Here is a 9,441-nt window from a genome sequence, read left to right as displayed (position 1 = left end):
TATGTTGCTTATATCAGGGAAACCCAAAACAATGTTGGCAGGTATGTGTTTTTTTTTTTCAAAGGAACCTTCAGTCACTATGGAAAACAATATGGAGATTTATGGAAGGGGTGTTGGGCTACACCCAGCGGTGCTCAGGAGTTACTTCTGGTAGTGCTCAAGGGACCGTATGGGATGCTGGGTATAAACCAATGTTGGCCATGTGCAAGGCAAGAACCCTACCTACTGTACTGTCTCTCCACCCCCCAAAAAGGTATTTTTTTAACTTTGAATTCTTTTAGTATATTAACCTCTAATTAAATAATCAAAACTTTGTATAATTTTGTATACACTTTCTTGTCAAAACTGAGAGAGATGAACTTTCTAGGATTAAAGAAACAAGAAACACACTGTCCAGAGATTTATTATTATTATTATTATTATTATTATTAATTGAATTACCATGAGATAGAGGATTACAAAATTGTTCATTATTGCATTTTAACTATACAATATTCCAACACCCATTTCTCCACCAGTGCAACTTTTCAGCACCAGTGTCCACAGTTTCCCTACCACCCCTCAAGCCACCACCCACCCTTATCTGCCTCTATGGCAGGTACCTCTCTTCTATCTCTCTATCCCTTTCTCTCTCTCATTTTAGGGATTGTGGTTTGCAATGCAGATGCTGAAAGGTTATCATGTAGATCCCATTACCTGCTTGCAACTCCTAGTTCTTGTCCAGAGTGGTCATTTCCAACTAGTATTGTCACAATGGATCCTTCTCTATCTTAACTACTATCCATCTCCCATACCATTGACCAACTATTCACCAGTCCTCCTGGCCCATTTTCCCTGGCATTGAATATTAGTGTCATACTTTGTTTTTTTTATATCTCACAAATAAATACAGTCATTCTATATCTGTCCCTCTCCTCACTCAATTTGCTCATCACTATGTACTCCAAGTCTCTCCATTTATAGGCAGATTTCATGAGAGAGGTTTATTATTTGAAATATGTGTCAGCCCCTCCCTGAGAAAACATCTTTTAGCCTTGTTTGGACTAAGAAATAGCTCTGTATTAATAAGAACCTCAGACCACTGGCTGAACAGATTTGGTTAGTCAATAACGGATACTGGAGCCCTCCTTGGTCTATAGTCAACTGTTTTCTCATTTTCACACTAAAGAAACACACCTCTGGTTATGTTTCTTGGCTATTTTCTGCACATGTGTGGTGTGATTATATATAATATATTACATATATTATATATAATATATAATTATATATTATATATACATATAATATATTACATATATGTAATATATGTAATATATATTACATATTATATATTACATTATATAATTATATATTATATGTAATTGTATGTAATATGTGCAATATATAATATACGTGTAATATATGCAATGTGTATGTAATATAATATGTATTATATATTACATATATTATATATATAATGGAGCTATAGTACAGCAGGTAGGGCGTTTGCCTTGCACGCGGACAACCCAGGTTCAATTCGTCCACCTCTCTCAGAGAACCCAGCAAGCTACAAATAGTATCTCGCTGGCAAGGCAGAGCCTGGCAAGCTCCCCGTGGCATATTCAATAAGCCAAAAACAGTAACAAAAAGTCTCACAGTGGAGACGTTACTGGTGCCCGCTCAAAGCAAATTGATGAGCAACGGGGATATATATGTTCATATATGTTCCTCACTTGCATGTGCTCATGGTCCCACTCACAAATATGTCTTATATTTTTCCTGCAAAACTCCTAAACATGTACAGACGACTATTTTATCACCCTAACTTTGCATAAAATCTGACTCCCCTCTTCCTCTTTTTGAATCTTATATTAGAGCCTATGTTTTAGCCCACTTGTAGTCTCTCTTCTTAACTTTTTAACTGATCCTATCATTTTTGTGTGACAAACCTTAAGTCTGAGGCTTATTTCTGGAGGACTGGAGCACATGCTTGTATACAGATGGTTCCGGGTTCATAGTTTTCTGTGTACTACCTGGCACCTTATAGTTTTCTGGCACCTCAGAGTTTTTGAGTACTACCAGGAAGAAGCCCAGGCATAGAGCTGGGACTAGTCCCCAAACACCGCCAAGCATGACTTCAAACCCAAAACCTATACATTTTGTTGTTCTCTTTCCTTTTTTGAGTAATTTTCTCAATTTATTTTTGGGTTGCTAATATATGAGTGTAAAGAACTATTGATTTTAAACTAATATTGTATACTGCAGTTGTTCTAATCATATTTTAGTTCTTAAAATTTTATTGTTATTTTTTTCCTACAGGGGTTGTATTTAGTAGTATTCAAGCTCCCCACATCTCTCCCTGTTGTACTCAGGGGTCACCAGGGTTATCCTGGCAGTTGTTGGGGCCATCAGGACCATATACAGCAGTGCTCAAGGCGCGATATGGTGCTAGGGAATTGAACCCACGACATCATACATGCTAGATATGTGCTCTAGAACTTGAGCTATTGCCTCACATTGTTGAAACTTTCTCTAAAACTTGTACTGTTCAGACATGTTTCCCAACTTATATGAGTTGTATTCTTGCCAAAAAGTTCCTCTTTTATATTAACTTGTTTCTGTGATTTTGGAATGACAGGTCACCTAGTATATATATATATTTGGGCCAAAAGTAAAAGGTCAAAATATTTTTTAAAAAGGAGTTTGTTACTGCCAGAAATGCTTAACTGTTTATTCCAGCTGAAATCTGATAATATGTTTTTAAAAATAATTTGAATTATTTTTTGTTTTGGGGTCACACCCAGCAATGTGGAGGTGTTTGAACAGGGCTCTGCACTCAGAAATTATTCCTGGCAGAGCTCAGGAGCCATAAAGGATGCTGGGGATTGAACAGGGGGTAGCAATGTGCAAGGTAAGCACCCTCCCCATTATACTATAGCTCTGGTCCCTGAAATAAGTTTTAAAGGAACTATTTGATTCAAAATTAGCCAATATTCAGAATTTGATACATTTTAAGGCCTTTTCTTCTGAGTTAAAATGTAATCATGTACTAGAGGGTAAAACACCCACTAAAGAATCTATTGTAGAACGATTTAGTAAAGCAGTTTAAAGACACAGCTACAGAGGGAAAAACAAGCATGAAAATGTGTGAATCTGTAATCGTACCCTCATTGTGACTCACTAATTTAAAAATAAATAAATAAATAATAAAAAAACACAGCTACATAATCCAGGGCATGTAATATTTTGGTTTCATTTTAGTTGGAAATCTTCCCCCTGTACAATAGAAGATTGCAGATGATTTAATTGGATGGATAGACAGGTCAGCCCCTTGATGTCATTCAGGTTGCAGTGCAGTTCTTTAATGAATTAAAATAATTATCTTTGTCACACAAATCAAGCACTGACAAGAATAGAAATGTGACTCTAGAAGCAACTCAAAGCCTCCTTATTCTTACCATCCTCTAACTTCCTCTTTGACCTTGTAAAAGCATTTTGCAACTCTGAACATTCTTACCCCTACCCACAAAAAAATCCCTTAGGAGAATATTCTGAGGTTAGAGAAAGTTAAAATAGATTGGCCTGAGATTTGTATTTGGGAGAGTATGACAACCTCTGCCAGGATTAAGTCAGCTAATTATATTCTTTTGGCACTGGTAAGGTCAAGGCAGAACCTTAAAACCCTTTTGTACTGTTAAAGGTCCAGTACTTGGCCCGAGTGGAGTAGTAGCTACTGGAGATTGCATAGTGGAGTCCTCCTTAACCACCAGTGACCCTTCCTTCAATACTCCACTGAAATATAACCCAGATGACATTTTTTTCTGCCATTTTCTGTACTTGAAATATATTTCCATTGTATGTTCCTTAACTGAACATGCTTACTTTTTTCCCATCATGAATGTGCATGTTTTGTGAAAAAACTGCTAGAATACTTCTAGACTCTTGCCTTACCCTAGCCCTGCTGGGCATAAAACCAAATCCCTATTTCTTCTCTTCCTTTCTGCAAAGCTTGTTCTCTAGACCGTGCTGGCAGACATCCTTCACAATTTGTTTTCTTGCCAATAAATATTTCTCATTCAGATTTTTCATGTGCTTTACATTTTATTTTTAATTTTCAATTAAAGCTCCATGATTTTCAAAGTTATTCATAGTTGGGTTTTAGACATACAATGTTCCAGCCAGTGGTATATTATAATCACCACCAGTGTCTTCTTCCCTCTACTAGGTTTCCCAGATTCCCTCCCACCCACCCACCCCATCCCTGGCTGCCATTTTGAAAGGAACCATTTCAAGTTTGGTTATTGAAGTTTGGAGCTCTTGTTTTCAGTATTGTTGACTCTGTGGTTTGGATATTTAGCATATCACTCCTTTGCACCACCTATGTACTCAGATCCTCTTAACCCCTATATACAATTGTTTTCCATTTATCTCTTCTTCCCTTGATTTCTTTCCTTCTCTGTCCTCCTTTCTATAACCTTGGGGCAAGAGTAATCTAGATACCCCCCCTTTTAAACATTACATTTCCCTCATCCGATTCTTCTACATACCACATGTAAATGAGATTATCCTGTGACTTATTATGACTTGTATCATTTAGCATAATATCTTCCCATTGCAACAGATTGCATGCTTTCATCTTTCTTTATAGCTGTATAGTATTCTGTTGTGTATGGATACACCACATCTTCATAATCCACTTATCTATTATTGGACACCCAGGTTGACCTCATTTCTTAAGTTTTATACTAAATGCTGCAATGAATAATGGTATACATAATTAATTTTGAATGAATGTTTTTGTGTCCTGTGGGTTGATACCCAGAAGTGAAATTGCTGGGTCATATGGCAGGTCAACTCTTTCTTTACTGACATATCTTCATACTGTTATCCATAAACATCGAACCAGGCAATTTTACAAGTAGCACTTCTCTCATCCACTTATGAAGGTTCCTCTTTTACCATATCCTGCCAACATAATTTGTTCCCAGTACTTTCTATATGTACCATTCTCCCTGGTGTATGATGATATCTCATTGTCCTCTTGATCTTAATTTTCCTGGTAATAAGTGATGATGAACATTTTTCTTTTTTTTAACTGTAGCAATTTATTTTTTAATTTTTTTCTATTCTTTAATTAGTGAATCACCGTGATTGTACAGTTACAGATTTGCACATTTTTGTGCTTGTGTTTCTGTCATAAAATGTTCGAGCACCCATCCCTCCACCAGTGCCCATTCTCCACCACCAATGAACCCAGTCTCCCTCCCACCCCCCAATCCCATCCCCCCACCCATCCCTCCTCTGTAGTAGGGCATTCCCTTTTTTTCTCTCTCTCCTTTTGAGTGTTGTGATTTGCAATAGGGGTATTGGGTGGCCGTCATGGTCAATCTATAGTCTACTTTCAGTATGCATCTCCCTTCCCGAGGGAGTTCTCCAACCACATTTTACTTGGTGTTCCGTTCTCTCTCTGAGCTGCCTTTCCCCCCAGAGTGTGAGGCCAGCTTCCAGGCCATGGAGCCAACCTACTGGTACTTATTTCTAATATTCTTGGGTGTTAGTTTCCTATACTCTTATTTTATATTCCACAGATGAGTGCAATCTTTCTATGTCGGTCTCTCTCTTTCTGACTCATTTCACTTAGCATTATACTTTCCATGTTATTCCACTTATATGCAAAGTTCATGACTTCATCTTTTCTAATAGCTGCATAGTATTCCATTGTATAGATGTACCAAAGTTTCTTTAACCAGCCATCTGTTCTCAGGCACTTGGGCTTTTTCCAGATTCTGGCTATTGTAAACAGTGCTGCAATGAACATATAAGTGCAGATGTCATTTTGACTATAATTTTTTGCTTCTCCAGGGTATATTTCCAGAAGTGGTATTGCTGGGTCAAATGGGAGCTCAATTTCTAGTTTTTTGAGAATCGTCCATATTGTTTTCCAGAAGCTCTGAACAAGTCGGCATTCCCACCAACAGTGTAGAAGGGTCCCTTTCTCCCCACATCCCCTCCAACAGCGGTTGCTTTTGTTCTTTTGGATGTGTGCCATTTTCTGTGGTGTGAGGTGGTATCTCATAATTGTTTTGATCTGCATCTCCCTGATGATTAGTGATGAAGAGCATTTTTTCATGTGCCTTTTGGCCATTTGCATCTCTTCTTCGGGAAAGTTTCTGTTCATTTCTTCGCCCCATTTTTCTGATGGGGTTGGATGTTTTCTTCTTATAGAGTTCAACCAGTGCCTTATATACTCTTGATATCAACCCCTTATCACCTGGGTAATGATGAACATTTTTCATGTACCTGTTGGCTATCCATTGATCTTCCTCAGAGAAGTCCATGTTCATTTCCATTTCCAATTTTTGCTGGTATTTTTGTATTTTTTGTTGTTGGTCTTTGTGAATATTTTATATATAATGGATACCAACCCTTTATCTGATGTGTTCAATGAAAGTATTTTCTTCTATTCTGCTATCTGTCTTTCTTTTCGTTTTAACCCTAGTATCTATTGCCATGCAGAAACTCTTTAATCGAATATAGTCCCATTTGTTCATTTTTTATTCTGTTGCCTTTGCCAGTGGCATTGTATCATTGAAGACACCTTTGAGGTTCATATCTTGGAACATTTTGCCCATATTTTCCTCACTTTTTAAATATACTTTGGACTGATCTCGAGGTCTTTTATTTAGTTTCAGTTGCCTTTTGTGTAAGTTGTGAGATACAGATCCAGCCTTAATTATTTTACAAGTGGTTATCCAGTTTTGCCAGCATCATTTGTTGAAGAGTCTGTCTTTACTCAATATCATGCTTTTAGCTCCTCTTGTCAAAAATTAGTTGACCATGAATGTGGAGATTTGTCCTTGGATATTAAATTCTCACACACTGATCAGAGAATTTGTCCTTATTCCAATACCACGCTGTTTTGATCAGTATAGCTTTATAGTACAGTTTCAAGTTAGGTAATAAGATATCCCCATTTCCTTTGTTTAGTATGATTTTAGATCATGTGCTTTATTTTACAGAAAAACCTTAAAATACTTGTGGATTTAATAAAAATTAAGGATATAATAAAAAATATCATGGGGAAAATTAATATACTTTTTCTGTTCCTTTTGAGATGTAAATTTTCTACCTACCTACTCTTCTTTAGTAATTGAGGGACGCATCTCAAATACAAAATTTAGGGACATATTTTATCTGTAGTAATAAATAAGAAGTTATTTGAAAGCTTACTAAATTGAAAAATATCTTCCAATAATTTAATAAAATGCTTAAGCCATCTAAGTGGAAAATCTTAACTTATTCCATCTGCCAGAAGCATAATTTATATCTAAGAGTTATTTTATAAACCAGTGAGTTTGTACTATCATACCTATCTGTATCACTGTATCACTGTCATCTCATTGTTCATTGATTTGCTTGAGCGGGCACCAGTAATGTTTTGTCCCAACCCTAGATTTTAGGAGCTTCTCCTTACTCGTCTTTCCTAATGATTAGAGGCTCTTTCAGGGTTAAGGGAATGATACCTGTTATTGTTATCATACCTATCTATGGTTAAATTTTTATACTATATTTTTAGTTTTTGGGGGTCATACCCAGCAATGCAGAGGGTTTACTCTTGGCTTTTTTACTCAGGAATTTCTCCTGGCAGTGCTCAGGGGACCATATGGGGTGCTGGGAATTGAACCTCGGTCGGCCGTGTGAAAGGCAAATGTCCTACCTGCTGTACTATCACTCCAACCCCTTTATACTATTTTAAAATTACTTTTATTTCTTTACTGAATCACCATGAGATACACAGTTACAAAATTCTTCATGATTGAGTTTCAGTCATACAATGTTCCAACATCCATCCCTTCAGCATGGTTAAAATTTTAAAATTAACTTAAAATATTTCTGTTTGCATCTGTTTATATGTTTTTTGTATGTCTTTCTATGTGTTATCCATGTGTGATTCTGTTTTCTTCCATGTGGCATTACTAAAATTATGTTGTATAAGAAATTAACTTTATTCTTAAAGTAAAACATGTGATTGTATACATCAAGTGCTCTCTCAGAAGTAAAGATAGTAACCCAAATATTTTTCAAATTTACATTTTATAAGATAATTTTTGACTTCTCTTTTTCTTTCCGATTCTTTACCTCTTCCTTGTTGTTCACTGTTGTGATGACTCAGAGTCTCACAAGTACACCTGACTGTGGTACTCCAACACTTAGCTATGGTTCTCACCAGGAATTGCTTATCAGATGTTAGTGTTTGAACATTCACCTGCAACGCTCACTGAGGTTTACATTCCTTTAGTTGAGAGGCTTATGTTGTGGGTGACTTGGGTGAAGTGTGGAATGAGGGAGGTAGCTTCAAGAAACAGTGCTTCCACCTCTCTGCTTTTCCCACTTTGGCCAACCAGGAAGTGCCTCGTGTGGGTTAGGACTGGTAAAGTCTGCTATTAGCAATTGTGTGGCATGGACGGTTGAGTCCTGCTAGCCTCTTGAAAAAGCTGTCAAGCTATGCCTGAAGTCCACTAGTTCTGCATGGCATAGGAACTGGTCATCTCCATGTGAGTTCTTGGAGAGCTGTGGGCTCAAGCTGGAACAAGGAATTGCTTTTTGCAGAAAAGGGAAAGTCAATCCTAATCTTGGTATTGGTGTCCCAGGAAGGTTGCCTTCCCTCCAAAAAAAAAAAAAGAATTTCCAGAGGATATAAAATAGTGAAGCAAAATAGTTTTGTTTAAAAAATTTACTTGGGAAATATGAGAGAGAGGGGGAGAGGGACAGAGAGAGAGAGAGACAGAAATGAGAGATGTGTTCAAGAGAAAGCATGGGTTCCTTCAGAGTAGAAAAAGCAGAGAATGGTTTTTGGAAATTTATATACAGTTTCTCCAGATTGTCTAGGCCTGGAGTTCTCTGCATATATGAAAGTTAACCTGAGTCTTTTCACAGAGAAAATGGCTCGAACTCTTATTGGTCCTTTCACATATACTTAATCTAACCTTTAAATTCTGCTGTAGCTTCTTTCTGAGTGGGTCCTCCCTTTTCTCAGTGGTTACCACAATTCTCCATCTCTAAAGACCTTAGTATTTCTAAGGGGTGTGGTCCTGAGACGTTTTGGCTACTTCACAGCTAGGCAGTTTCTTCTTAGTTTTATTATTTTCCCCTCAAACTCATTATCAATGCCTCCCCCCGCCCCCGCCATCTATCTGCCTGTGACACTTGCATATATGCCCACCAGGAGTCGCACTCTTTAGCTGATACACAGAAGTTATGGCTGTAAAGCATTGCTGTGGTGGTCACACATGTTCTCACTGGGGGATGGCACTTCCTGTTAATGGCACTCCCGTGTCTTTTAAAAAATTGTTCAATGCTCTCCAAAGGTGACACCCTCTCTGTGATACTTAAACACACCTGGCAGTGGTGTGGCTGGAAATCTCTTAAAATATTGATGGTTCCAGTCAGCATAGCACAAAG

Source organism: Sorex araneus, chromosome X (assembly GCF_027595985.1).
Source record: "Sorex araneus isolate mSorAra2 chromosome X, mSorAra2.pri, whole genome shotgun sequence".
NCBI lineage: Eukaryota > Metazoa > Chordata > Mammalia > Eulipotyphla > Soricidae > Sorex > Sorex araneus.
The sequence above is the reverse complement of the archived record's forward strand: the minus strand, read 5'-3'. Positions refer to the sequence as shown.